The sequence below is a fragment of the Hyperolius riggenbachi genome, chromosome 9 (assembly GCF_040937935.1).
Source record: "Hyperolius riggenbachi isolate aHypRig1 chromosome 9, aHypRig1.pri, whole genome shotgun sequence".
In the NCBI taxonomy this organism is placed as follows: domain Eukaryota; kingdom Metazoa; phylum Chordata; class Amphibia; order Anura; family Hyperoliidae; genus Hyperolius; species Hyperolius riggenbachi.
Genome location: NC_090654.1, coordinates 18,920,605 through 18,945,739, shown reverse-complemented (window position 1 = coordinate 18,945,739; position 25,135 = coordinate 18,920,605). Strand labels below are relative to the sequence as shown.

The 25,135-nt window shown below is 44.6% G+C and overlaps 1 long non-coding RNA gene across 1 annotated transcript; it reads right to left on the bottom strand.

The window, feature by feature from the left end:
- Window positions 1-1,535: 1,535 nt before the first annotated feature.
- On the bottom strand, window positions 1,536-25,135 carry LOC137531490 (uncharacterized). The gene is made up of 3 exons (XR_011023653.1): window positions 24,817-25,135; window positions 9,699-9,734; window positions 1,536-1,911 (listed from the first exon to the last, which is right to left on the bottom strand). It is a non-coding gene; the product is annotated as an uncharacterized lncRNA (long non-coding RNA).

The following is a 25,135-nucleotide window of genomic DNA, read 5'->3' as shown; positions in this document are numbered from 1 at the left end:
CTGTAGAATACAAAGTACAAACAACCCAAACTTCTGCCAACGGTGGCCTGGACAAGAGGGGTCACATAGGACCACACAGGGGGACAAGAGGACATAGGGACACACAGGGGGACAGAAGGGGGGACAGGAGGACAATGATTGGGGAGAACATCTACAAAAACGCTCCTGGAACAAGAACGCACCAGGTTGGCAAAATAAATAAAAATGGGATGGGTGCAGTGGAGCACCCAGACGATATACTGAGCTCTCCTGCCCCCTATCTTCCACCTCTCCTCCCAGTCCTCTGAGGCTGCCGATCCCTCCATTGCCTGCCAATTACCCAGAAGATCCAGTTAGAACTTATAAAGCCTGGTACACACCTTCAATTTTGATTGCCCTTGCAATATTCCAATCTAGAGGGTAGTAGGCTGGAGACATTAGGGACGGAGACACAGGGGATAGCAAATGAGGCAGTAAACCTCCAATACTACCTACAGCTAATTATAGGCTTTTTCTAGACAAGTGCGTTTTGAGAGTACATTTGAAGGTTTCCAGGTTCGCAGCATGACAGATTGGCTATGGGAGAGAGTTCCAGAGAAGAGGGGACACTCGTGAGAAGTTCTGGATGTGGGAGTGAGAGGAGGGGACTAAGCTAGAGGACAAAAGGATCTCCCGGAAGGAGCAAAGTTTCCAGGCAGTATGGTATCTGGAGATTAATGAGGAAATGTATGGAGGTGACAACTGTATGATAGCAGGAGGAGTTTAAACTGTATCCTTTCAGTAAATGGTAACCAATGAGGAAATTTGCAGAGAATGGCTGCATTAGAGGAATGGGAGTAGAAGTGGATGAGATGGGCAGAGGAGTTCATTAGGGACCTGAGAGGTGTCAGTCTGGTGTTTGGTAGACCATAGAGTAGGGTGTTACAGTAGTCAAGGCGGGAGATGATTAGAGCATGTACAAGCATTGTGGTTGCTTCTTGTGAAAGGAAGGGACAAATTCTGGAAATTATTTGGAAAAAGAGGAAAACGGGAGGAAGTTAATGTGTTAATATGTGGTGTAAGGCCCTGTTCACACTGCACGCGTTTCCAGCCGCGTTTTGGAAACGCGTGCAGGTGGCCGACACGCACGACATCAGACATTGCATAGAGTGCAATGTCTGATGTTCACATTGCATGCGTTCCGGACCTGTGCGGTCCGGGAACGCATGCTGCATGCATTTTTTGTAAAAACGCATGGCTGTCCCATTCACTTTTCAGTGATGGGATCAGCCACGCAACGCACACAAACGCGGATGGCGTGCGTTCGTACGCGTTGCGGTCCGCACGCATGGCCATCCGCGTTTGTGATGTGAACGGGGCCTAAATGAGAGCCGAGAGTCCAGAGCTACCCCCAGACAGCGAGCTCTGATTTTTATTGGTCTTTATAAGAAGCTTATCTTGTATCTAAGAAGTAAATTGTAAACATTAGCCTAGTAGTCATTCATTTATTATGTTGTACAATATTGTTGATGCTGTTGTGTCATTTATTTATTTTTCATTCTTGATGTTTGCTCAATCTTTTATAACCATTAAAATATCACACTGACAAACCTTTATTAGTTGTTGTTACAAAATAAAACAGAAGATCTGTCCGTTCTTGTGATAATCATTCAGGTCACAGCAGCTAATCTCGGTTGAAATAATTGGTATTTTGACAAACACATCATGCAATGCTTATTATTGCTGCGGGAACTTTGTATACTAGCAAAACTGCCAAAATAAATAATTGTGAAAATTGCAAAGTATATAAAAAAGTAAAATAAAGCAGAAAGTCTGAGTATGTTTTGACACGAGTATCACATTGTGGTAATGATCCAGTTCACTTCTTTTTCTCCTAAGTTTCCTCCTAGGAGATCATTTCTCATCTTCTGTTTAGAACAGCTTTTCAGCACTCTGCAATTGAAAAGTACCAAAAAGTAGGTAAAAAGTACTGTCAATTTTTTCAAAATTATTGAGTATTTTTTTTTTCATTACTGGTGACTTAAAGGAGAACTGTAGTGGGAGGTATAAGTAGGCTGCCATATTTATTTCCTTTTAAGTAATACCGGTTGCCTGGCAGCCCTGCTGAGCTATTTGCCTGCAGTAGTGTGAATCGCACCAGAAACAAGCATGCAGCTAGTCTTGTCAGATCTGTCAAAAATGTCAGAAACACCTGATCTGCTGCATGCTTGTTCAGGGGCTATGGCTAATAGTATTAGAGGCAGAGGATCAGCAGGACAGCCAGGCCACTGGTATTGCTTAAAAGGAAATAAATATGGCAGCCTCCATATACCTCTCACTACAGTTGTCCTTTAAAAAAGCATTTTATTGATAAGATGTGAAAAATATCACCTTAGGAGAAAATGTGAATTGGGTAAAGCCTTGTGCATCCTTACATAAACATTCTACATAGTCGCTGTAATTTGTCAGAAATTGAAATTCTGGTAGATTGAATAAGTACTGCTTAAAGGACATCCAAGGTGAAAATTAACTTATGAGATAAACAATTGTATCTATCTTCCTTCTCCTAAAAATAACTTTTTAAGGTATCCCACAGTTTTATTTTATATGTAAATCTACTTTTTAAAGTTTTTACTGTTTCATGGCCTCTTATTAATAACACATTCATTGAAGTATGCCAGGGCTAAAATCTGTGAACATTGACCCTTTTTATCTCTTTCCTGTTCTCAGAAGCCATTTACTGCCAGGAAAGTGTTTTATAGTTGTAATGTCTTATCAGAAAGGGTTACGTTATAGTCTGACCCGGTCCCGACCCGGACAGGAACTGTCACTTGCATACCTGATTTTTAACTATTTCAGGCAGAGAAAGAAAAAAGGAACACAGCCTAGTTATTTGTGTGCTAGGCACTGTACATACACATGTCTATCTCATCATGTCACATGTCACCTCGGGTATCCTTTAACTGCAATACACAAATAAGATTGTAGTCAGTAGGAGTCCTGCAATGCCTTGTTTCACCTGCTGGTGGCATTGTGTGCTGAGACATCTCTGGCTCTCTATTAACCACTTAAGGACCGCCCCCAGCCGATGGGCGGCGGCAAAGTCCGGGCCCAAACGACCGCAATACGCCCATCGGCGGGGGCGGCTGCGGGAGTGGCTATGCGGCGATCGCGTCATTCGTGACGTGATCAGCCGCCGGGGACTGGCTCCGCCCACCGTTCGCTGTAACCCGCCGGCCGTTCGAAAGCGCCGGCGGGTTACTAGCACCCGGATCGCCGCTGCACGTATGTATAATAGGCTTTGTAATGTATACAAAGCCTATTATACTGGCTGCCTCCTGCCCTGGTGGTCCCAGTGTCCGAGGGACCACCAGGGCAGGCTGCAGCCACCCTAGTCTGCACCCAAGCACACTGATTTCCCCCCCCTGCCCCCTGATCGCCCACAGCACCCCTCAGACCCCCCCCCCTGCCCACCCCCCAGACCACTGTTTGCACCCAGTCACCCCCCTAATCACCCATCAATCACTCCCTGTCACTATCTGTCAACGCTATTTTTTTTTTAGTCCCTAATCTGCCCCCTACTCCCTCCTGATCACCCCCCCACCCCTCAGATTCTCCCCAGACCCCCCCCCCCCCTGTGTACTGTATGCATCTATCCCCCCTGATCACCTGTCAATCACCCGTCAATCACCCGTCAATCACCCCCTGTCACTGCTACCCATCAATCAGCCCCTAACCAGCCCCTTTCGGGCAATCTGATCACCCACCCACACCAATAGATCGCCCGCAGATCCGACATCCGATCACCTCCCAAGTGCAGTGTTTACATCTCTTCTCTCCTCTAAACACCCACTAATTACCCATCAATCACCCATCAATCACCCCCTATCACCACCTGTCACTGTTACCCATCAGATTAGACCCTAATCTGCCCCTTGCGGGCACCCAATCACCCGCCCACACGCTCAGATTGCCCTCAGACCCCCCCTTATCAATTCGCCAGTGCAATATTTACATCTGTTATTCCCTGTAATAACCCACTGATCACCTGTCAATCACCTATCAATCACCCCCTGTCACTGCCACCCATCAATCAGCCCCTAACCTGCCCCTTGCGGGCAATCTGATCACCCACCCACACCAATAGATCGCCCGCAGATCCGACATCAGATCGCCTCCCAAGTGCAGTGTTTACATCTCTTCTCTCCTCTAAACACCCACTAATTACCCATCAATCACCCCCTATCACCACCTGTCACTGTTACCCATCAGATTAGACCCTAATCTGCCCCTTGCGGGCACCCAATCACCCGCCCACACCTCAGAACGCCCTCAGACCCCAGCCCTGATCACCTCGCTAGTGCATTGCTTGCATCTATTTCCCCCCTCTAATCACACCTTGAGACACCCATCAATCACCTCCTGTCACCCCCTAGCACACCTACCCATCAGATCAGGCCCTAATTTGCCCCGTGTGGGCTCCTGATCACTCGGCCAAACCCTCAGATCCCCCTCAGACCCCCTTCCGATCACCTCCGCAGTGCATTGATTGCATCTATTTTCCCCTCTAACCGCCCCCTGAGACACCCATCAATCACCTCCTGTCACCCCCCCTAGCACTCCTATCCATCAGATCAGGCCCCAAACATCCTGTCATCTAAGAGGCCACCCTGCTTATGACCGGTTCCACAAAATTTGCCCCCTCATAGACCACCTGTCATCAAAATTTGCAGATGCTTATACCCCTGAACAGTCATTTTGAGAAATTTGGTTTCCAGACTACTCACAGTTTTGGGCCCGTAAAATGCCAGGGCAGTATAGGAACCCCACAAGTGACCCCATTTTAGAAAGAAGACACCCCAAGGTATTCTGTTAGGTGTATGATGAGTTCATAGAAGATTTTAATTTTTGTCAAAAGTTAGCGGAAATTGGATATTTATTGTTTTTTTCACAAAGTGTCATTTTTCACTAACTTGTGACAAAAAATAAAATCTTCTATGAACTCACCATACCCCTAACGGAATACCTTGGGGTGTCTTCTTTCTAAAATGGGGTCACTTATGGGGTTCCTATACTGCCCTGGCATTTTAGGGGCCCTAAACCGTGAGGAGTAGTCTAGAAAACAAATGCCTCAAAATGACCTGTGAATAGGACGTTGGGCCCCTTAGCGCACCTAGGCTGCAAAAAAGTGTCACACATGTGGTATCGCCATACTCAGGAGAAGTAGTATAATGTGTTTTGTGGTGTATTTTTACACATACCCATGCTGGGTGGGAGAAATCTTTCTGCAAATGGACAATTGTGTGTAAAAAAATCAAAAATGTGTCATTTACAGAGATATTTCTCCCACCCATCATGGTTATATGTAAAAATACACCACAAAACACATTATACTACTTCTTCTGAGTACGGCGATACCACATGTGTGACACTTTTTTGCAGCCTAACTGTGCTAAGGGGCCCAAAGTCCAATGAGTACCTTTAGGATTTCACAGGTCATTTTGAGACATTTGGGTTCAAGACTACTCCTCACGGTTTAGGGCCCCTAAAATGCCAGGGCAGTATAGGAACCACACAAGTGACCCCATTTTAGAAAGAAGACACCCCAAGGTATTCTGTTAGGTGTATGATGAGTTCATAGAAGATTTTATTTTTTGTCACAAGTTAGCGGAAATTGATATGTATTGTTTTTTTTTCACAAAGTGTCATTTTCCGCTAACTTGTGACAAAAAAAAAATCTTCTATGAACTCACCATACTCCTAACAGAATACCTTGGGGTGTCTTCTTTCTAAAATGGGGTCACTTGTGGGGTTCCTATACTGCCCTGGCATTTTAGGGGCCCTAAACCGTGAGCAGTAGTCTAGAATCCAAATGCTTCAAAATGACCTGTGAATAGGACGTTAGGCCCCTTAGCGCACCTAGGTTGCAAAATAGTGTCACACATGTGGTATCGCCGTACTCAGAAGAAGTAGTATATTGTGTTTTGGGGTGTATTTTTACACATACCCATGCTGGGTGGGAGAAATCTCTCTGTAAATGGACAATTGTGTGTAAAAAAAATCAAACAATTGTCATTTACAGAGATATTTCTCCCACTCAGCATGGGTATGTGTAAAAATACACCCCAAAACACATTATACTACTTCTCCTGAGTACGGCGGTACCACATGTGTGGCACTTTTTTGCACCCTAACTGCGCTAAGGGGCCCAAAGTCCAATGAGTACCTTTAGGATTTCACAGGTCATTTTGCGACATTTGGTTTCAAGACTACTCCTCACGGTTTAGGGCCCCTAAAATGCCAGGGCAGTATAGGAACCCCACAAATGACCCCATTTTAGAAAGAAGACACCCCAAGGTATTCCGTTAGGAGTATGGTGAGTTCATAGAAGATTTTATTTTTTGTCACAAGTTAGCGGAAAATGACACTTTGTGAAAAAAAACAATTAAAATCAATTTCCGCTAACTTGTGACAAAAAAAAAAATCTTCTATGAACTCACCATCCTCCTAACAGAATACCTTGGGGTTTCTTCTTTCTAAAATGGGGTAATTTGTGGGGTTCCTATACTGTCCTGGCATTTTAGGGGCCCTAAAACGCGAGGAGTAGTCTTGAAACGAAATTTCTCAAAATGACCTGTGAAATCCTAAAGGTACTCATTGAACTTTGGGCCCCTTAGCGCAGTTAGGGTGCAAAAAAGTGCCACACATGTGGTATCGCCGTACTCAGGAGAAGTAATATAATGTGTTTTGTGGTGTATTTTTCCACATACCCATGCTGAGTGGGAGAAATATCTCTATAAATAGACAATTGTGTGTAAAAAAAATAAAACAATTGTCATTTACGGAGATATTTCTCCCACCCAGCATGGGTATGTGTAAAAATACACCCCAAAACACATTATACTACTTCTCCTGAGTACGGCAATACCACATGTGTGGCACTTTTTTGCAGCCTAACTGCGCTAAGGGGCCCAAAGTCCAATGAGCATCTTTAGGCTTTACAGGGGTGCTTACAATTAGGCACCCCCCAAAATGCCAGGACAGTGAACACACCCCACAAATGACCCCATTTTGGAAAGTAGACACTTCAAGGTATTCAGAGAGGAGCATAGTGAGTCCGTGGCAGATTTAATTTTTTTTTGTCGCAAGTTAGAAGAAATGGAAACTTTTTTTTTTTTTTTCACAAAGTGTCATTTTCCGCTAACTTGTGACAAAAAATAAAAACTTCTATGAACTCACCATGCCTCTCACTGAATACTTTGGGATGTCTTCTTTCCAAAATGGGGTCATTTGGGGGGTATTTGTACTATCCTGGAATTTTAGCCCCTCATAAAACCTGACAGGTGCGCAGAAAAGTCAGAGATGCTTGAAAATGGGAAAATTCACTTTTGGCACCATAGTTTGTAAACGCTATAACTTTTACCCAATCCAATAAATATACACTCAATGGTTTTTTTTTTATCAAAGACATGTAGCAGAATAACTTTCGCGCTCAAATGTATAGGAAATTTTACTTTATTTGAAAAATGTCAGCACAGCAAGTTAAAAAAAGTCATTTTTTTTGCCAAAATTCATGTCTTTTTTGATGAATATAATAAAAACTAAAACTCGCAGCAGCAATCAAATAGTAGCAAAAGAAAGCTGTATTAGTGACAAGAAAAGGAGGTAAAATTCCTTTAGGTGGTAGGTTGTATGACCGAGCAATAAACCGTGAAAGCTGCAGTGGTCTGAATGGAGAAAAAGGCTCTGGTCCTTAAAGGGATACTGTAGGGGGGTCGGGGGAAAATGAGTTAAACTTACCAGGGGTTTCTAATGGTCCCCCGCAGACATCCTGTGCCCGCGCAGCCGCTCACCGATGTTCCGGCCCCGCCTCCGGTTCACTTCTGGAATTTCTGACTTTAAAGTCAGAAAACCACTGCGCCTTCGTTGCCGTGTCCTCGATCCCGCTGATGTCATCAAGAGCGCACAGCGCAGGCCCAGTATGGTCTGTGCCTGCGCTGTACGCTCCTGGTGACATCAGCGGGAGTGAGGACATGGCAACGCAGGCGCAGTGGTTTTCTGACTTTAAAGTCAGAAATTCCAGAAGTGAACCGGAGGCGGGGCCGGAGCATTGGGGAGTGGCTGCGCCAACACAGGATGTCTGCGGGGGACCATTAGAAGCCCCTGGTAAGTTCAGCTCATTTTCCCCCGACCCCCCCTACAGTATTCCTTTAAGGGGCGAAAAGACTGTGGTCCTCAAGTGGTTAAGGATGGTCAACTGTACAATTTTTTTTCTACTGCAAATGTAAGCAACTTCAAAATGGACTAATTATAACCAAGATAGGTGGGATTTAGTTGAACTGAGAGGAACTGACAGCGCAGTAAGTATGTACTATTTATTTGCAGGTACATCTTGGGTTTACTTCAACCACTCTGCGACCGCCAAATTCCAATTGGCCTTAGAGTGGCTGCCCCAGGACCGATTAACGCCGATTGATGTCAAGTCCTGGGGGTGGAGACTAGCAGGGGATGCGCGTGCATCCCTGCTGAGTTATATCAAAAGCTGAACCGCGCTATCCACTGTATCAGATAACTCCTAAAAGAATACAAAAAAGGCTCCACATAGCGTAACTCTGTATCAGCAAGTCCACAAACACCCGTGCCTTAGTGATCAGTGCAACACTCGTGAACTCACAGCTTGCTTCACACTCCCTATTATTACGCTCGCCAGATGTCGGCCACCTCAGACAACAGGTGGATCTAGCCTTTGTTTCAATAACCCCACTGGCACTCTATATCTTCAAATTGTCTTTAACCACTTAGCAACTTCTGCCACGCTTTTCTACGTCCCTGTTTATAAACACATGTAAACACTTGGGCCTAGTGCACACCAAAAAACGCTAGCAGATCCGCAAAATGCTAGCAGATTTTGAAACGCTTTTTCTTCTTTTTCTGCAGCGTTTCAGCTAGCGTTTTGCGGTTTTGTGTAGCAGTTTTGGTGTAGTAGATTTCATGTATTGTTACAGTAAAGCTGTTACTGAACAGCTACTGTAACAAAAAACGCCTGGAGAACCGCTCTGAAGTGCCGTTTTTCAGAGCGGTTTGCGGTTTTCCTATACTTAACATTGAGGCAGAAACGCATCCGCAATCCAAAATCTGCAGCAGCTCGGGAGTATGCGTTTCTGCAAAACGCCTCCCGCTCTGGTGTGCACCAGCCCATTGAAATACATTACCCAAGCGGATCCGCACCCGCAAGCGGATCGCAAACCGCAGCCGAACCGCTCTGGTGTGCACTAGGCCCTGGTTCTGTTTTCTATTTTAAGAAAACGGAGTTAGTATAGCACCATGTTGTGGCCAAAAAGTAAAACTACTTCCAAATACACCATAATACACTAATCATAGAAAATGTAAATATATTTTCAATATTTTTTTAACTCCTTCACCCCTGACCCAAAATAAAATATTATCACCATACATTGTACTAGGGACACAATTTAACATTGTAATAACCGGGACAAATGGGCAAATAAAATTTGTCTGTTTTATCTACAATAGCACTTTTTTTTTAAACTACAATGGCTCAAAGTTGAGATATTGTGAATTTTTTTTCATTTTTTTTTCTTCTTCTTCCCTGTCAAATGCATATAAAATTATATAATTCTTAGCATAAAGTACTGCCCAAAGAAATCCTAGTTTGCCCCACAAAAAAAAATAATATATATACATTATTTCAGTGTGATAATTAGCAATAAAGTTATTACCGAATGAATGGGAAGAGCTTTTGAAGGGGGAAAAACCTGTGGAAGAGAAGCGGTTAATGTCAGGATAAGACTCCAATCCATAAAAAATATAAAACCAAATATAGCATAAAACCTTTTAAAGGAGAACTGTAGTGAGAGGTATATGGAGGCTTCCATATTTGTTTCCATTTAGGCAATACCAGTTGCCTGGCTATCCTGCTGATCCTCTGCCTCTAATACTTTCAGCCATAGCCCCTGAACAAGCATACAGCAGATCAGGTGTTTCTGACAATTTTGACAGATATGACAAGATTAGCTGCATGCTTGTTTCTGGTGTGATTCAGACACTTCTTCAGCCAAATAGACCAGCAGGGCTGCCAGGCAACTGGTATTGCTTAAAAGGAAAGAAATATGGCTGCTTCCATATACCTCTCACTACAGTTCTCCTTTAACAAGTAAAAGAACCTGCGCATCAAATGCGCACTCATGTCTGCTGTCTTATTTAATTACACATCAATGAACCAACAGAGGGGTCTGTCCTGACATCTGGCCTGGTCCCGTGTGGTCTGGAAACCGGCGTGCCGAATTCCTTTCCCTGACCTCCGTATGGCAGCTCCTCGCTCACTCGCTATGCCCTATAGTTCAAATCCAGCGATATTCCTGGTACGTGATGACGCCAGACGCACTGGACTTAGCTCCGCCCGCTGAGTTGTGGAGCTTTGCTCCGTAAACAGCCAAGAAAAGGAGGCAAGATTCATTTGTGTGCTAAGTTGTATGGCCCTGCAACGAACTGTTAAAGCTGCAGTGTGCTGAATTGTAAAAAATGGCCCGGTCACTAGGGGTGGTGTAAGCCTGTAGTCCTCAAGCGGTTAAATAATTTTACTCAGTTCAGGTTAACTTTAAGCCACCAGCAAGGAAGAAAATACTCGAAATAATTTTGAATGTACCTTTTCACCTACTTTTTAGTACTTTTTTTGCAATTACAAAATGCTGAAAGGCTATTTTGATAAAAAGTAGAAAAATTCTCTCCTAGGGAAAAACTCAGGGAAACAAGGTAATTGCATATGGGTTCATTCATTCTACATGGTAAAATGGGATGCTCATTCGGATTCCGCGGAAATGCAATTTCCGAAATTCCGATCGGAAATTGCATTTCCGCATCGGAATGCGGAAATCGGTAATGCAAGTGCCGTAGGCGGATTTTTACTGTAATGTAAAATGCAGAAAATCTGCATCTGCCTTTTTTTCTGCATTTTTACATTACAGTAAAAATCCGCCGACTTTAGCAGTTAATAGCAAAGCCCCCGTAAGTCCTAGAAACACCAAATTTTAAGGGTTTATTAAACCGAATCTTCTGAAAAAGATGCAAAAAAAAGTTTTCAAAAAGACCTTATAGTTTTGGAGAAAGTCGATGTTAAAGTCGGGCGGAATTTCCGCGATTTCCTTAGAATGCGGAAATTGGTAGCGGAATGCGGAATCGGTAATCGGTACATGACGGAATGCGAATTTACAGCGGAATCGGAAATTGGCATTCCGACCATCCCTATTGGTAAAATATCCCAGCACATCATGGACTCTACAGCTAGTAGGAGCGTATAAAGCTACGTAGAGTAAGCCAAATGTGTGAAAATGGTAGACAGCTAACAACATCCATTCAAAGAGAGAGGAAATGAAAGTGCCAGGCCATTGTTATAATCTAACTCAAAGTCCAGAAACTTCAAAGCAGATGATCCACAAAGTGAAAAGCCGACACACAGGGTGATAAATGAACAGTCTATATATAGAAGCTACAAGACACGTCCGTCATACTCGCGTCTCAGGGAAAAGCTGAACCGCATTAGAGCGGAACAGATTCTGATCCTTTCCAACCTAGAAATCCGATTTACCGCAACTGTGTAACTGTAGGCCTATCACAGCCCTCAGAAGCCTTCAACCAATCAGAGCAGGCATCATTTTTTCAAATGGAAATCGCATTGCTGCTGTAATTATAGGCCAATCAAAAGATTCGATCTTTTGATTGGCGTAAAATTTTAGAGTTTTTCTCATTTTCTTGCGCATTTACAGCATTCTCTCATTGGTCCAATACTACAGTATTTCCGATTTTCCATTTTGCTGCAATTATCGGAAATCCTGCAAATAGGAGATTGCATTAACATCAGTAGACGGCGGTAGTGGAAATTGAAATTTCCACAGAACCGGAAGTAGGCGTTTCTGACCATCTCTACCAGTGACCATAACAACCAGTGACCATCTGACCATCCCTACCAGTGACCATCTGACCATCCCTACCAGTGACCATCTGACCATCCCTACCAGTGACCATAACAACCAGTGACCATCTGACCATCCCTACCAGTGACCATAACAACCAGTGACCATCTGACCATACCTACCAGTGACCATCTGACCATCCCTACCAGTGACCATAACAACCAGTGACCATCTGACCATCCCTACCAGTGACCATTTGACCATCCCTACCAGTGACCATAACAACCAGTGACCATCTGACCATCCCTACCAGTGACCATAACAACCAGTGACCATCTGACCATCCCTACCAGTGACCATAACAACCAGTGACCATCTGACCATCCCTACCAGTGACCATAACTACCACTGACCATCCCTACCAGTGACCATCTGACCATCCCTACCAGTGACCATTACAACCAGTGACCATCTCTACCAGTGACCATAACAACCAGTGACCATCTGACCATCCCTACCAGTGACCATCTGAGCATCCCTACCAGTGACCAACTGACCATCCCTACCAGTGACCATCTGACCATCTCTACCAGTGACCATAACAACCAGTGACCATCTGACCATACCTACCAGTGACCATCTGACCATCCCTACCAGTGACCATAACAACCGGTGACCATCTGACCATACCTACCAGTGACCATCTGACCATCCCAACCAGTGACCATCTGACCATCCCTACCAGTGACCATCCCTACCAGTGACCATCTGACCATCCTTACCAGTGACCATCTGACCATCCGACCATCCTTACCAGTGACCATCTGACCATCCCTACCAGTGACCATCTGACCATCCCTACCAGTGACCATCTGACCATCCCTACCAGTGACCATCTGACCATCCCTACCAGTGACCATAACAACCAGTGACCATCTGACCATCCCAACCAGTCATCTGGGGGTCTTTAGTCCGATCACCAGATGGATTGATGTTTACAAATCTGTAGATTACGGGACTAAAATAACGCTTCTATGATGCACGTAAATCTAGTCCTAATGTACAAGAACCCGACATACGTTTCGTTGGGTACTGAGCATGTTTTTAGTTGGTATATAGAGGCTTTATGGTATGGGAAAACTAATCATAAATTAAGCATAGGACCGCATGCAGAGACAAATAATTAGAGAGGGGTTTCAGTAAAAGACAGATCATGCAATGCTTGGCTAATACGCCTCTTTCTCGTCCATTCTTAAAGAGGCCCTGTAGTGGCACGTGGTAAAATGCTGTAATCTATTCAGGATGCCCACGTTTACCTTACATATACTGGTTTCGCCAACAAAAACACTTCCTATGGCTATATATACAGTGGAGGAAATAATTATTTGACCCCCTCACTGATTTTGTAAGTTTGTCCAATGACAAAGAAATGAAGTCTCAGAACAGTATCATTTCAATGGTAGGTTTATTTTAACAGTGGCAGATAGCACATCAAAAGGAAAATCGAAAAAATAACCTTAAATAAAAGATAGCAACTGATTTGCATTTCATTGAGTGAAATAAGTTTTTGAACCCCTACCAACCATTAACCTCCTTGCTGGTTATCCCGAACACAGTTCGGGGTAACCTGCGCAGGAGGATTTCTCAGGCCCCGCTGGGCCGATTTGCATAATTTTTTTTTTCCTACACGCAGCTAGCACTTTGCTAGCTGCGTGTAGTACGCGATCGCCGCCGCTCGCCGCCGATTCGCCGCTACCCGCCACGCCGAGCCGCCCCCCCCTGCCCCAGACCCCTGCGCAGCCTGGCCAATCAGTGCCAGGCAGCGCTAAGGGGTGGATCGGGATTCCCTCTGACGTCACGACGTCCATGACGTCGGTGACGTCATCCCGCCCGGTCGCCATGGCGACCGGGGAAGCCCTGCAGGAAATCCCGTTCTCAACGGGATTCCCTGCATACTCTGATCACCGAAGGCGATCGGAGTGGGTGGGGGGATGCCGCCGCTCAGCGGCTATCATGTAGCGAGCCCTGGGCTCGCTACATGATTTAAAAAAAAAAAAAATAAAAAAAAAGTGCAGCGCTGCCTCCTTGCCGGATTTTTTAGACCGGCAAGGAGGTTAAGAGTTCTGGCTCCCACAGAGTGGTTACACACTTCTACTCAATTAGTCACCCTCATTAAGGACACCGGTCTTAACTAGTCACCTGTATAAAAGACACCTGTCCACAGAATCAATCAATCAAGCAGACTCCAAACTCTCCAACATGGGAAAGACCAAAGAGCTGTCCAAGGATGTCAGAGACAAAATTGTAGACCTGCACAAGGCTGGAGTGGGCTACAAAACCATTAGCAAGAAGCTGGGAGAGAAGGTGACAACTGTTGGTGCGATTGTTCGAAAATGGAAGGAGCACAAAATGACCATCAATCGACCTCGCTCTGGGGCTCCACGCAAGATCTCACCTCGTGGGTTGTCAATGGTTCTGAGAAAGGTGAAAAAGCATCCTAGAACTACACGGGAGGAGTTAGTGAATGACCTCAAATTAGCAGGGACCACAGTCACCAAGAAAACCATTGGAAACACATTACACCGCAATGGATTAAAATCCTGCAGGGCTCGCAAGGTCCCCCTGCTCAAGAAGGCACATGTGCAGGCCCGTCTGAAGTTTGCCAATGAACACCTGAATGATTCTGTGAGTGACTGGGAGAAGGTGCTGTGGTCTGATGAGACCAAAATAGAGCTCTTTGGCATTAACTCAACTCGCTGTGTTTGGAGGAAGAAAAATGCTGCCTATGACCCCCAAAACACCGTCCCCACCGTCAAGCATGGGATTGGAAACATTTTGCTTTGGGGGTGTTTTTCTGCTAAGGGCACAGGACAACTTAATCGCATTAACGGGAAAATGGACGGAGCCATGTATCGTGAAATCCTGAACGACAACCTCCTTCCCTCTGCCAGGAAACTGAAAATGGGTCGTGGATGGGTGTTCCAGCACGACAATGACCCAAAACATACAGCAAAGGCAACAAAGGAGTGGCTCAAGAAGAAGCACATTAAGGTCATGGAGTGGCCTAGTCAGTCTCCGGACCTTAATCCAATAGAAAACCTATGGAGGGAGCTCAAGCTCAGAGTTGCACAGAGACAGCCTCGAAATCTTAGGGATTTAGAGATGATCTGCAAAGAGGAGTGGACCAACATTCCTCCTAAAATGTGTGCAAACTTGGTCATCAATTACAAGAAACGTTTGACCTCTGTGCTTGCAAACAAGGGTTTTTCCACTAGGTATTAAGTCTTTTATTGTTAGAGGGTTCAAAAACTTATTTCACTCAATGAAATGCAAATCAGTTGCTATCTTTTATTTAAGGTTATTTTTTCGATTTTCCTTTGATGTGCTATCTGCCACTGTTAAAATAAACCTACCATTGAAATTATACTGTTCTGAGACTGTTCATTTCTTTGTCAGTGGACAAACTTACAAAATCAGTGAGGGGTCAAATAATTATTTCCTACACTGTATAGCTGTATATTGGTATGTAGGCCTGCCCTCCCACTGAGACTTAGCCTAGGCTTTTTACTATGCAGAATGTTCCCCCAAAACATTCTGAGGGACCAGAGATTGTTTCTACTGGCTTTAAATCTCTCAAGAAATGAACATTCCGCAGAGATGCAATTGCCAGTACTAAAGATAAACGTAATTGTCTAAAATAGACGGGTTGTGTCCTATCAGACTATTATTCCCTTATTAATTGGCTCATGAGAAAAACATGAAATAAATTTAAAGGAATAGTGTATTCTATGGTTAGTGCAATTTGATGACACAATGTAAGCTAGCTGGGCACCAGAAAAAGCCAGGGGCTGCAGTCCCCTGAATTCAGACCCCTCTACACTCTGCCAATACACAACAGTGGCTGGATTTGGAACGGACTATCCACGGATGGGTAACTAAACATGCAAACCATGGCTTGCTCTGCAAAGAGGTTCTAATGAACTCTGAATGTGCTGCCCGCTTGCATTAACACTGGCTTGATGTGCTTTGCTATCAAAGTGACTCCTTGTCCTGTAAATAGGAATAAGAAGTGGATACCTCTACATGCATGCATACGAATTGATCAACCAGACCATTTGTTTTGCTCTGTTGATGCTGGTTTGATGTGTCTTGTGTAATGATCGCTGCTGCAGCAGCTATTACTGGAAGTAGTAGTGCTGCAGCTCAGGCAGTTCTGATCTATTTCCATGCAAGCTGCATAGTTTTGTCTGTCTTTCCCTGCTGTCAGCTTGTGACTGATTATCATTCACCTGTGTGGGAATCTGCATGTCTGCTCTCATTGGATGACCTCAGTATAAAGATCTGCTTCCTGCAGGGTTTCCTGGGGTTTTTATAGCTTCAGCTTAAGCCTGCCTTGCTGTCGCTTTAGCCCCCGATCGTGTTTCTTGTTATAAAGATACTTTGCTGGTCTTTGCATCATATATTGGTTCATTGCCAATATATATGCATACCAGCACGTTTATTATTTTCCTTGTATTTGTGTTACGTTAATACATCAGTGTCGCTGATGTATACGTACACGAACTGTTTATATCCTGTGTGCAGTTAGTCAGCCTTCCAGCACGTTTTGGTAGTTTGCGCGTACCGTGAGCACCCGTGCTGAGCTAGTTATCCTGTTCCTGGTACCGTTTGTGGATTGCGTTCATCTCTGCGAAGAGATAACGAATCCTTCTGAATCCTGTTCTGTCACTGTTTGTGGATTGCGTTCATCTCTGCGAAGAGATAACGAATCCTTCTGAATTCTGTCCTGTTACCGTTTGTGGATTGCGTTCATCTCTGCGAAGAGATAGCGAATCCTTCTGAGCCCTGTTCCCTGTTTTGCTCCAGTGTTAGTCAGCGTTCCTGCTTATGTCATATATCGGTTCATTGCCGATATATACATATGTTAGTCAGACGTTACAAATAGTTTCATTGATAGCTGTAATTGTAATACGCTAGGATAACATACTTATTGTATATTTATCTGTGTTACGTTCATCTATCTTAATCCTGCTATTTTCTGACTGTCCTGTCCTGTCTTTGTGAGGCACGCCATCGCCGCATCGCATTGGCTGCCTCATTCCAGTCTGTCTGGTTTTGGACGCTTGCTGTCGCTAAGTAGCCGCTAGCTAGCAAGCGTTCATTCTGTCTACCTGTCCTGATCTCCTCAGTTCTGGTTTATGCGCTCAGCGCTACTTTGCGCTGAGACGTTATAACGAAAGCATTGTTTGTGGCTGTCAGATCTGCACCGGCTCTGTGCGCCACAATCTCCTATTGGAGTCAGTCCTCCCCTCCACTATACTAGGGATAGCCTGTTTCTTTGTGCTAGTGTGTGTACCTCCTCCACGTCAGCTCATGCGTTGCATGCTGACTGTGGAGAATACACCACCAAGCGTTACATTATGAAAACCCCCATTACCAATCCCCATTGTGGGGGGGATTCCCAGAAAGTATGACACTGTTAATTATGGTTCCTGTTCCTTTAAGAAATTTGAAGAACTTAGCTCTGAAACAGAAAATGAGTTTTTCTCTGAATGTGCCAGGTTCCTGACCAATCCTGATCTCCAAGCGACTCCTGTTTCAACCTGGGCACTCCAACTAAGTTATATTTTGTTTAAAGGGGAATTATTCCAGTGGGCATTTGATGTTCTCAATCATTCCGATTTGAAAGATAGACCGCTGGAATTTCTAGCGTTTGTGATCCATAACTGGTTGCGCATAGATCCATTGCCTTTTCCTCTTAATGAACTCCTGGCAGCAGGCCAATCAGCTGCTCCTTCAATTGCTTGCAAGAATGAGCAGCAAGCAGAAAGTGTTACTGATAATTTTCCTGCAGCTTTGAATAAATCACCAAAAACCGCAAGGGCAAAGGCAAAACGCAAACGTTCTAAGAAACGTGTCCAATCTGCAGAATCGTTATCCTTAGCGACTGAGACCTATAATGAGATTCTGCCATTAACAGATAATGAAATGCAATTGTCTTTCAGGGGAGTTAAATGGACTTATGAAACTACTAATGAACTTTCCTCCCTGGCTAGGGAAAATAAAGATTTTTGTTTAAAAGAATTATCTGAGTATGATTATGATGAGATATTACAGAGTATTGAACAAATCAACTTATTTGTGAACCAAGGGAAGTTTGCATACACTACAGTTCAACACTTGCTACAGGTATTGGAGATTCTTAAGAATAAGGAATCTGCCAATCACCTGCTAATTAACCCTATACATGTGCCTGCCACAATCATATCTGCAGACTGTGATCAGCCTAAATGTTTCGCTGTTAAGTATGCATGGGATCCTCCATTCGAGAGGGGAGAGATGGAAGCCCTGGTCTGTGAATGGAAGAATGATTCAAGTTCATTTTGTCAATTTTACAGTGCAAAAAGTGAAATGGTATTGAACGCATGCATTAAGTCAGCCTATAACCTAATAGAGGCTGGTGTGTGTAGGTATGACTGTGTGGCTCCCTTGATTGATGTGTGGGAACTGATTTTGGATGATTTTTATGTGACTCCGAATTCGCAAATTTGGCGTTCTGACCCGCCTGCTTCAGCACCTTTGGCTGATTCAGCAGGTGATTCGGAGCTCTTTTTGTGTGAAATTGAAGTTCCTGCAATTCCACCCTGTACCATGGATAACTCAGTGTTACTTCCCAGTAAAACAGAAGCCACTGATACATTCTTAACCTTGCCCTGCGCAAATTTCTCAGCAGAGAATCCAGAGGTCCTGCTGACTTCCGAGTCCAGCCTAGCCAGTACTCATGACTCTTTGTTTAGTGAAACAGACACCAGAAAAATCTTGCCTGTCTCTGCAAACACTTCTGCAGAAATTACCTGTGTTAATAAAGTTCAACTCCTGTCTGATCCAGCAGATGCCAATAGATGCACTACATCAGTTTCCGAGTCCCAGCAATCCTGTCTAGTAAACTCAGAACCCCAGCATCTGAATTTTCCAATTTTACAAATGAATGGTGATTCAGATGCGCAAACATTGTGTCTTGATCTTCCTGTTTCTACACCTCGCTCTAGTTTCGTGAATAGCTCAGAGCATCTGCTATGTGAACCTGAAATCGCAGAATTATTACCTTGTTCAGAAAATTTTCCAATAAATTTGCCCTGTACCATGAATTGTGCAGTAGATCTCTCCAATGAAACTCAGGTCACAGAATCATTATGCTGTCCAGCAGGTGCTTCCATGGTTTTGCCCTGCAATATGGACTGTTCAGTGATCCTGTCCAGTAAAGCTGTGGTCGCAGAGTCTTATGCTTCACCCAGTACTTTGGATACTTTAAACCCTCTAGCAGAGGAGGCTGAAGCACTGCTTACCTCAGTTGGTGTTGCAGTAATATTCACTTGTCTAGCAGCTGTTTTGGAATTACAGTCTGCTCTAATAAAACTTGATGAATTTCTGCCCAGCAAAGCAGAAGCCATTGAAATATTGTCCTCGTCAGCAATTGTGTCAGATACCTTGCCCTGTACACAGTCTGATTTAACCAATGTTGAGTCCCTCTCCAGTGTTGTAACAGCCGAGGAACTCCAGCCCTGTCCTCTGAATGTTTCAGAAGTCTTGCCCTGTAACATGGATAATTCTGATTCTCTGGTCAAAATAATAGAAATCTCAGAATTTCAGTCCGGTCTGATGAGTGTTCCTGAAACCCAGCCCTGTATCCTGAAAGATTCTGGTTCTCTGGCCGCTGTGGCAGAGGTTCCAGAGTTCCCTTCCTGTCCAGGGAATTCCTCAGTTTTGCCTAGTCCAGTGGGGACTGCTGCAATACTGACTTGTTCTGCAGCGCCTCATGAGCTCCAATCCAGTGTATTAAATGAGTCTCTGCCCAGTCCAGAGGTAGTTGTGGAGTCCCTATCTGGTTCAGTGCATACATCAGAAGATTTGTCCTGTCTTGTTAGTGCCCCTGAATCTGATTTGTTACTGACTTTGCTGGAATCAGCGACATCTAAGTCTGATCCAGCATTCTCGTGTAAAAGTCCAGTAGTTGCGAAGTTTAGTCATGATGATTTTTTTTTGGCCAGTCCTGGTTTTGGTCCTGTCTTGGCTGACCCTGAGGCTCACAGTTCCTTGACATGCCCAGAGGTTTCTCTTGTGCCAGTGTGCCCAGATGTTCTTTGTGTGCCAGAATGCCCAAGTGTGTCTAAGGTGTTAGCGTGCTCTGATGCTTCCTTAGTGGGAACACGTTCTGATGTTGCCAGTCTGCCTGCATGCCCAGAGATGGTTCTGGTCCCTGAAAGCCCTGATATTGATGTTTGTCCTTGTGGCCCTGACTTGGGAATTGCCCTAGGTTCCATAGGGGTTCTTGATAGTTCTCCATGTGAGCCTAAGGGGCATTCTGACCTATGGGGATCTCTTTGGAGCTTCAAGGTGTTCTGGGAGGTCTCTGAGAAAACTTGTCCTGGTGCCTTGGACTGGTTTAACAGTGGGTTTTGTGTTGGTAAAGACAGTACCGGTGGGCATTGCAAAGGCTTTGGCGTTTCTGAACGGTTCCTGGAAGGCGGTGGGTATCGCTCAGGGAATTTCGGAGGGCTTTCTTCTGGAAATCATGGTTCTGATGGGTGTCACATTGGGGCTTGTAGTACTGATGGGCATGGTTCTGTAGGTTCTGGTTCTGATGGGTCCAGTCTTGTGGGGACTGATTCTGGAATTCGGTCTTGCCGGGCTGTCCCGGTCATCATGAATTATCAGTCGGACTGTTTTGTTGGGAATTTCGGTTTTGAAAAGCGTCTGGAATCCGCTTTTAAAGGCGGGGGTACTGTAATGATCGCTGCTGCAGCAGCTATTACTGGAAGTAGTAGTGCTGCAGCTCAGGCAGTTCTGATCTATTTCCATGCAAGCTGCATAGTTTTGTCTGTCTTTCCCTGCTGTCAGCTTGTGACTGATTATCATTCACCTGTGTGGGAATCTGCATGTCTGCTCCCATTGGATGACCTCAGTATAAAGATCTGCTTCCTGCAGGGTTTCCTGGGGTTTTTATAGCTTCAGCTTAAGCCTGCCTTGCTGTCGCTTTAGCCCCCGATCGTGTTTCTTGTTATAAAGATACTTTGCTGGTCTTTGCATCATATATTGGTTCATTGCCAATATATATGCATACCAGCACGTTTATTATTTTCCTTGTATTTGTGTTACGTTAATACATCAGTGTCGCTGATGTATACGTACACGAACTGTTTATATCCTGTGTGCAGTTAGTCAGCCTTCCAGCACGTTTTGGTAGTTTGCGCGTACCGTGAGCACCCGTGCTGAGCTAGTTATCCTGTTCCTGGTACCGTTTGTGGATTGCGTTCATCTCTGCGAAGAGATAACGAATCCTTCTGAATCCTGTTCTGTTACCGTTTGTGGATTGCGTTCATCTCTGCGAAGAGATAGCGAATCCTTCTGAGCCCTGTTCCCTGTTTTGCTCCAGTGTTAGTCAGCGTTCCTGCTTATGTCATATATCGGTTCATTGCCGATATATACATATGTTAGTCAGACGTTACAAATAGTTCCATTGATAGCTGTAATTGTAATACGCTAGGATAACATACTTATTGTATATTTATCTGTGTTACGTTCATCTATCTTAATCCTGCTATTTTCTGACTGTCCTGTCCTGTCTTTGTGAGGCACGCCATCGCCGCATCGCATTGGCTGCCTCATTCCAGTCTGTCTGGTTTTGGACGCTTGCTGTCGCTAAGTAGCCGCTAGCTAGCAAGCGTTCATTCTGTCTACCTGTCCTGATCTCCTCAGTTCTGGTTTATGCGCTCAGCGCTACTTTGCGCTGAGACGTTATAACGAAAGCATTGTTTGTGGCTGTCAGATCTGCACCGGCTCTGTGCGCCACAATCTCCTATTGGAGTCAGTCCTCCCCTCCACTATACTAGGGATAGCCTGTTTCCTGGTGCTAGTGTGTGTACCTCCTCCACGTCAGCTCATGCGTTGCATGCTGACTGTGGAGAATACACCACCAAGCGTTACATCTTGCTTCTAAGATACCTTCTTGTTCTGCGATAGGGAATAAGAAGCGGATTGCTCTCCATACATACATCTGAGCTTTAACAATTAGATCACACCTTCTGCTAAGGCCCCGATCGCACTTGCGTTTCTGTAAATCTGCATCAGGTATGAATACGGCTGCGATCCGGATCCCTTTGGTAAAAGAGATACAAACTATATAATATTGTTGGGGTCTGGGAGGGCAGTAGAAGCTGCACCTGTAGAATCAGGTTCCTCCGCTGTAGGCCTCACCTCCACCTCCGACATACTGCCAACAGCTCCCGCACAAAGTCACTGCTGCTCCACTCCAGAAATGCTTGGCCCATGTGTCCCCATTAAAAAATGGCCGCTAGAAAACGCATAGGAAGTAGGGTAGAACGTCCGGTGTTTGTCTCCAGTGTGTTCTGTGCTTTCCGTTCCCCATTGGTTTCTATGCACGGATGGTGCAGTCAGGCTCCGGTCCGGGTGCGTGGGCCGGATGATCCGGACCCCCCAAAAAAGAGCATGTTGGAAAAGCCGGCGGCTTCATCTATTACATTGCCGCCGGCTATATTTCATTAAATTAACCAACTTCTAATACATTTGGCCGCAGCGAGACAGCCATAAACTACATTGTAGCTTAGTGTAATCATAACATTTCTAACATTAGCCGCTGCGCTGCAGCCACTTCGCACATTGGCCGGCCAGAACGCGAAGTGGCCACACTGCGGGTTCTGGCCGTAACATATACACTGACATACAGAGGAGAAACATTCTTTACCAAACATAAATGTACATGGATGCCTTAACTGTTACTAAGGAGGCTTTCCCAGGCATCCTGGCTAAACTGATAACATCAATAGTTCCCTCAACATGACATGAAGCAGACTCTGGTGATGGGGAGACATCGTAAATTCCGAGTTCAAATTGTAACTGGGCTGGTTACATGCACCATTAATTCTAAGCTTAAGGCCCATACTCACGGGCTACAATTGTCGCCGCAACCACGTGGCACGCGCGTGTTGCGGCGACAAGTTGCCCGTGAGTATGAGGCGCACACTCCGAACTGTCGCTCGTCGCTGCTGTCGCCAGGGGATTGGCCATAAGAGAATTGTGGCATTTAAAGCCAGCACATGAAAGCAAATAAAATGAATTAGTGACAGTAAACACCATCTTACACAGCATATGGCACAAAAATGAATGAAAAGATAGAAAATTTAAAAAACGGGTGGCATTTAAAACCCATCGTACCAGCACAAGAAGTTAGAGTCCTTGTTTAAACCATCTTGTACAGTTTTGAACCAATGTATAAACTTTGTTTTTTGTGTTAGTCTCATGTTTCCCGATTTGAAGCCACCCATTAATACAGTGACGCGAAAATCGCTTAAACTGTGTCCAGGTAAACAAAAGTGTGTTGGTATTGGGAGATCAGTGTATTTTGTAATATCCTTTTTCCTGCTGTTAATAGTGGATCTGTAGTGCTTCATGTGATCACGCAGTGGTTGACTTGTTTCTCCCACATAAATTCCTTTGGGGCATTTTGCACACATGATCACGTATACCACATTAGATGAGTCGCAGGAAAAGGTGCCTTGTACTTTGTATTCCTGTATTGTACCTGGTATAAGTATCCTGTCAGTGGAATGGATGTGTTTACAGGATTGATGTGGACTGTGTTACCCAGGGTGTGGAATAGGAGATAACAACTTTGGCTATATGACTCTGTGCTGTCTGCTGTTTGAAGTTGTTAACCAATTCATGTCATTGCTGCTATCCTTTTTTAAGTGAACTTGGCCTGTGGATCATTTTTTTTTTTTATTCAGGGGACTGCAGCCCCTGGCTTTTTCTGGAGCTTACTTTGTGTCATCAAATTGCACTAACCATAGAATGCACTATTCCTTTAAATATTGTATTTGTCTTTGTATATTTATATTTTCTAGATATTAAAGCTTTGTAATCGATTTTCACATGCACCCAAGAGTCAATCTCTTTCCTGGTTTCTAAAACCAGTACTAAAGATGTAGTTACCACCTGTGATACATTTTTAGAAAGTAAATTGGGGAGAGGAAAGAATCCACAATGGGCAGACACTGACTAAAAAAGGTGTTAATGAATGAATATTGTAAAAAAAAAATATTTTCACTACAGTTCTTCTTTAATTAAAATCTCCTCCAAATCTAGCCCCCCTGTGAGGTGATAAGACAATCTGTTATGGCCCGTACCCACTACGTGATTTTCAGGGTGATATTTCCGATGACCACACATTTTTTTCAGCGACAAGTGATCATTTTGACATCGCTTGACTTCCCGCTCGCTCCAGTCGTGGGCCGTCGCGTCTTCCTGTGGGTAGGAAGATGGTTTGGGGAATCTCGTTTGTCAGGAGGTGTCCCTGTGAGGTTCCCCGATCTATCTTTAGGCGAGTATTGAGCTTTACTTCTCCTTTCTGCTAAAAAAACCTTCTTAAAACTAAAATCCCCTCTGTATTCTTAAAAGGACTCCGAGCACCTCTCATGGGCATGCCTTTAAGCCAGGCGACTTCCAACAAAGTCGTGCTATGACCCCTCTGGAGGAGCCTCTTGCAATGGCCATGCGTGTCACTTCCTCTTCCTGCTTCATTCAGTGATGCACTTCTCTAACAGAGAAGACAGGGATGACCCGGAAGTTATAACATAGCCAAGATGGCAGCTGCGATTTTTAAATTGAAATCGGGCGAAAACTATTTGGTGTAGAACGGCGATTCAGGCATCAAATGAAAGAGGAGAGCACAAGCTACAGAAAGATGCATCTTTACGTACTTTGCAGTACTGGTCGAGTCTTAAAGGCATGGCCATGAGAGGTGCTCAGAGTCCCCTTAAAAATGAGAGTGAGCAGTACGGCTGTTTATAGCTCTCCCTTGATGGATGTTCTCTACCAAATACTCTTAACGACCCTCCTGTACATTCCTCACCAGCTACAATCCGGGCACATAACACTCTCGGTCTTTGCGTTCTCCTCCTGTGCGTTGTATTTTTTTCTGCTTCGTTTTATGTTTTTCTTCCTCTGAGGTCTCCATCACATCTCATTTTTCCTCTCCCTATCTTAAAATGCCAGAAGCCGCAATGCTGTGTTAATTTCCCCAGAGGAAGCCTCTCAGCCTCAGTCCGGCCTGGATACGTTTTGTGATCTGAATACATCCTACTGACAGGACCTGAATTATACTTTTCAATCTTTATGTCCCTTAAAGGCCACCCACCATCCACCAATCACCCCCCTCCTGCCCCTACCAC